We start from the raw sequence: 6,283 nt of genomic DNA on the forward strand, positions 1-6,283 counted from the left end.
TGTGGAGAAATCACACTGCTCTCCATGGTGAATGTGTTCTCCTCAACAGTCCCACGGCGGAAGGATGATCCTGCCCATGGGAGAAATGGAGCTACGTACTTAAGCAGAATGTAAATTTCCTACTGATTATACTGACAACCCAGAAATGGGAATAAACGAGGTCGTGGAGAAATCACTGCTCTCCATGGTGAATGTATTCTCCTCAACAGTCCCACAGCGGAAGGATGATCCTGCCCATGGGAGAAATGGAGCTACGTACTTAAGCAGATTGAGTGACTTCTAGGGGGCTAAAGTCAAGTATGATTACTTTCATTCTACCTCTCCACTATGCTCTGCGATTGGATTTTGAACTTAGACCATTCTCATACGTAGGGGTTATCATCCTGGTTCTCAGCCTTGAATCATGACACAATTATATCTCAGTTCTTGTAACAGAACCATGATAACCTAAACTCTCCAAAGAGTAAAGAACCTCCTTGGAAGCTCTTCATGTCTTTTGGATATATTAATATTTTATACCCATTTAAAATGTTAGAAATGGAACTTTTATTATTGACTGAAAATCATGACTGAAAATCCTGAAGGTCTGGACACATCTCCTTTAAAGATCCTGCTACCTGAATAAGAGCATTCCATCAGTATGCAAGAGGTAAACAGGAAGTAGACTAGTGTTCTGGGAGAATTTTTAAAAAATGGCTGATCAAAAGGGTGAAATACCATGATAGACATATGTAAGGAGCTCTTAGCAATTTTTCATTGACAGACACTAAGATTTATGATCCAAGAGTCAGATGTAAAGTTCCATTCTCGGTTAAATAATCTGTGTCCCCAATCTATTTTCTCCCTCACTGATAAGAAAAATGTGGAAAAGGGCCAGAACCAAATTTTAATGAATTCCTTACAATGTATTTCATGCTTGAGATTTAAGAATTCTTGATGTATTAGTCAGGGTTCTCTACAGGAACAGAAGCAAATCAGTGTTTATATTAAAAGAAGATTTATTCAATTGGCTTACATAATGGTGTAAAGAGGCCAAGAATGACTTACAGACTGCAGAGCTGGACAATCTAGGAGCTGTTCATTCTGTGAAGTTGGGCACTTCCACAGTCCCAATCTGAAGGCCTGGAGGATTCTTGGAGAGCTGTTGGTCCCCAGCCCACACTGGAATCTTGCAGAAGCTGGTTCCATAATCAGCAAACGTAGCAGGGATCCCAGAGAAGCTGGTTCCGATATCAGGGGAGATCAGCAGCAGCCACAGGTTAAATGAAATCCGCAGAGAAATGAAGGGCAAACAAGAAAAATGAACGGGGGCCCTGGGGATTTCCTTTTTATGTATCCTTTTAAGTGGCCTGCTCCCACATGCTGCCCACATTTACTGGGGTCTCTATACGTCACTTAAGGCAATCAAGATAATCCTCTGCAGAGAACCACCCCCCAGCCAACCTGATGTACATAGTCCCCCATGGAAGTTCTCTTCCCAGGTGATTCTAGGTCTTGTGAAGTTGACAATTGAAACTACCCATCCCATAAATGTGTCAATTAACTTTCTCGTTAACAAATGAGAATCCTGACATAAGCAACTTAGGTTTATCTTGGCTTGCTGTTTGAGGGGACGCATCATGAGGAAGAAGACATGGTGGGAGAGGGGGAGGCAGCTGGTCACACTGAGCAGTCAGGAAGCAGACCAAGATGATTACTCTTGCTCACCTGGCTTTCTCCTTTTTATGCATCTGGGACCCCAGCCCATGGAAAGGTACTGCCCTTGTCCTATGTTAACAGACTATAGACAATCCCTCAGACATGTCCAGAGACTTGTCTCCTGTCAAGTTGACAATCAACATTACCGTTCACAAGACCCCCATGGCCCCAGATGAATCACTTTAATTGATAACCTCCCATCTCGGCTGTCCATAACCCCATGTCCATCTTGTAAGGCACAATTAATTTAATCCAAGTTCAAATGCTCCCATAGTTGTCACAGTCCCACAATTTCTCCAAAGTTCAAGAGCAGAGTCTCTTCTGAGACTCAGGCATTCTTTTAGCCATGAGACACAATTAAAAACTAATTACATGCTTCTGATGCCATAACAAGCAATGACTCTCCCAAAGCAAACCAAAGCCCACTTCAACACCACATCCTACAGCTGCGAGTCCAGCATCTTGGGGGTGTCACAGAATCACGTGGACTCCAAAGTACTCAAAAGCCCACTATACAGCTCTGTTTCCTGAGCATGTACAACCTCTTATTGGGAAAGCTACATGCAGAGCCTTAAGCCGTCCATGACGGATGTCCCAATATCCTGGCATCTCCAACATTCTGGGGTCTGAATCGCAGCTTAGACTTCATCTTCCCAGATCCATGAAATAGTTTGTCAGAACTTCCTTGCAGAGACTCTGACCTTGCTCATACTGCCTGACGTGAGAGGCTCTCTGGAGCTGTGGAGAAAGAATCCATGGCTGCATAAAACTTTGAACTTTAACGTCTACAAAACTAGCACAACAGGGAAGCCATGGCCAAGTTCTGCTACCAACTCGGGATATAGCCCAGTGCCCTTGCATCAGCCTCTGCGTGCCTTCCAGGCTGGTCCTGGTGAAGTATCTTCATATTTGTTTTTCAAACAGCTTCTGCAGATGCATAGACGTCAGGTCAGGTTATCTCGGCTCATATAAGATTGCATTTTCACAGCAATATGGAGCCTTTGGTGGACAGTGTCTTAAACTCAGGGGAGGTTTCCTATTGTCCCAGTGCAGGTTTTTTCTTTTACAATAGCAGCCCGTTTCATCATCTGTCTTGGCCATCATTTTAAACTTAGTCTTTTCCTTGCAAAACTGCATAGTTGTTATATCTTTCTGCCAAACGTTTTTCTATTTTCCACCTAGACCTGGATAGGTGCAGTAAAGAGAAGCCATGCCACTAGAAGAAGCCAGAGAGGTCTGCATCCCTATTCCCTATCAGCAATTTGGGTAACCCCTTCAGAGGATGGTGTAATAAGAATAGGAGGTAGGAATTGGAATTTTACCCAGTTAGGGTAAAAAAAAAAAAACCAAAGAAATGTAGCCAGTTTCTTGGCTAAAAGTCAAAATGTCCTTGGGTCTGTTAGCTACATACTCTGTTCCAAAAGCCAAAAATGTCAAAAGTATGTGGGAGCTTGTATCTAGTCCGTAAAAGATTTTAGGGTTACCTCTTCAGAGGGGGGAGTGTTGGAGGGGAGGAAGTGGGCATGGATTTGGTCAAAACACCTTATATACATGTGTGAAATTCTCAATAAAGTTTTTGTAAAAATTAAAAAGAAAAAGAAATAAATGACCCAATAAAAGGATTGGGCTAAGGAGAGAGAGAGAGAGAGAGAGAGAGAGAGAGAGAGAGAGAGAGAGAGAGAAAGCCATGCCACAGCCTGAGTTTTCTCCTGCCATACAAATCAGTTCATAATCTTTAAAATCAACTTCACATACGTTATCAGGACTTGGCAGACAGGCCAGTTTTTGCCCTAGTATCACATGGGTGGCTGCTAGTTGTTGCCCTCTGAAACCTCTCGAGCTGGCCCTCCACTATCCGTATTGCTTTCAGCTTCCTGTTTTCTAAGATCCCTTGAGAATGGCTCAGTAAGATGTACTTATGGTGTTCCAGGGCTTTTCTGTCCCAATATCCTAAATACTTCCACCTTCCTGAAAACCATTTCCAAAGGTATAAGAACCACAAGATCAGATTTTCCACAAGAAAGTCTCCATTTCTTGGTACCAATTTTATATGTAATTAATCTTTCTCATCAGTTTGATAAAAATACTAGACAAAAGCAACTTAAGGAAAGGACAGCTTATCCTGAATTTCTAAAGGATACATCCCATCATGGTATGGGAGTCATGGCAACAGGAGAGAGAGCCTGGCTGGACACGTGCATCTGTAGTCAGGACCTTCGTCCATGGAATGGTTTTGCACATCTTTAGCGTGAGTCTTTCCATCTCAGTTAACCTAACCTAATCTAGGAAATCTCTCACAGACATGCCCAGATTTTCTCTCCAAGATGATTTTAGACAGGGTCATGTTGAAAATATTAACCACCACAATGTATATCTCTTAAGGTTCATTGCTTCATAAGGAGCAGAAGTGTGGTTAACACTGACATTTCTTCTTTTCCTGACCAGCTACATATAATCCACAGACTATCTGGAAGAGGCAGAGTGAAAACCTTTGTTTTTCGTATATTTTCCCATTTCTGAGGTAAAATAGAGTCCCAATAGCACTCCAAATTACCTTCACTGGGGCAAGAAGGTATGGATTAGGGTGATGATGGAAGGTTCTCACTGGCTTCTGGGTATCTTTCATACAGCCTTCATGGTGATAAAGCTCAACTTTGAAAACAGCAAAGTTTAGCCTAGAAATAGGAAGAAACATACCTCCACATGATATTCAAGGCTTCTGTCAGTGTAGAGATTAGAACTCCTCCTCCTGATGTCATGCACTAGGCCTCCACTCTGTTCTCATTGCCTGTGTCCCATCCACATAGCAAGACACCTTCAGGATCACAGGAAGAATATGCTCACTGAGAACATATTTGTTTCTTTATAAACCACTGTCTCAGGATTGAGAACACTGAAATTCATAAACAGCTTCAGCCTATTTCCCTTCCTACCTGGACCACTTTGCAAGTATCTCCTTCCCAGGAAAAGCTCCCTACAGGAATATGTAGCCTTTGCCTTAATGGGTAGCTCAGTAAGTGACTGTTGTATTGTGGCTGTAGTTTGGCACAAATAGGCCTCTGTCTGTGCTCTGGACTCATCCCGTGTGAGCATTTAGAGTAGGCAAAAGGCTACGTCCTAACTAATAAAAGGGAAAGATGCCATATAATGCTATCTTGAATAAAGTCTAGCACATTAGTACCAATAAAAACTAATATTGCCACATTTACTGCTGTGGGCCAGGCTCAGTACACGAATCTACTAACTGAATCGTTGCGTAGCCTCAGCATTATAGCTTGGGATCGAAACAAAATCGCTTACATTGTGTAAAATACAGTTCTAAAACATAAAGAACTGGAGAAGAGGTGAAATCCCTGAGGCACAGAAAGAGAAGAATTCACTCCTGCAGTAAGAATCAGGATTATTCCCAACTACCTGCCTCCAAAGCTTTCCATCAGGACCTCATTCTGCAGGTGGAAGATTGCTGGGAATTCCCTGCTGGAGGAGACATGAGCCTGCTGTCAGGGACTGAGAGAGCAGGGATGGATCTGGAGAGGCAGAACCGCTCAGCACTTACCTTGCTTTTGTTTAGCTGTAACCATTTCATCCCAGAGGAGCTCTTGGAATCCATCTGTGCCACTCACCTTCTTCAGAACCCTCCATGGTCCTCCTGTGCCTCAGATGGATGGAGTCCCACTGCATGAACTGACTTCCTATAAGTTCCGTTCCTTGTGTAGCTTCTGAAGACGCAGCTGGGTGACCCCACTCCCCAGCCCAGTCTGCTGTGCCCCCACAGCCACCGTCGTCTCTTCCTTTTTTCTCACTTGGCATCTACATAAAGTGTGATTTTTGCCCAGATTGGCTCACATTCTTCCTTTCCTGGTTAATCCCTAGTCTTCATTTTTCGACTTTCCTAGCCTCTCCCCAGATGTCTACACCGACCAGTATTTTTCTTTGCTATGTGTTTCTGCATTAGTCCACTTGTAGTATTTTTCAAACTATGTTGGCATATTGTCTGTGTCCTTGTAAATGATAAGCTGCTGAGAGGCTGTTTTGTGTGTGGTTTCCTATTGAGTCCTCTAGAGCCTAGCACACAGCCTGTGAGCGATTTAGAGTTAAACTTAAAACCAAAAGCTCATCACGGGCACACACATTAGCTCCAATTTTAGGAATAATGATCAGTATATTCTTTACATTCTATTTTCTTACAGTGGTAGGCACTGTGGTGAGGATGAACGAGGCAAAACAGACTGAGCTTCTTCAGGTTTAGACTATGTAGAGTGGAGAACTATAATTTAGGATTAGGAGAACCAGAGTCTACGTTTCTCAGAGTTGTGTGACCACATGTTGACAGCGGCTCCTCTCCTGCCTTCCTCTTCCCTTTTGCAGTTCCACGTTTGTAGGCACAGGAAGTTTCCATCCGATTTTAGGTATGAAATAAAAATGGTCACATATTTTTTTAAACAGTGAAATGTAAAAGAAAATTAAGTTGATTGCATTTCACTGTCTTTACATCACAAAATTACATATCCATGATATATCACCAAACAGAATTATACAACACACAGACACACACACACACACACACACACACACACACACACAC

Source organism: Nannospalax galili, unplaced genomic scaffold, assembly GCF_000622305.1.
Source record: "Nannospalax galili isolate Female #2095 unplaced genomic scaffold, S.galili_v1.0 scaffold919, whole genome shotgun sequence".
Lineage (NCBI taxonomy): Eukaryota > Metazoa > Chordata > Mammalia > Rodentia > Spalacidae > Nannospalax > Nannospalax galili.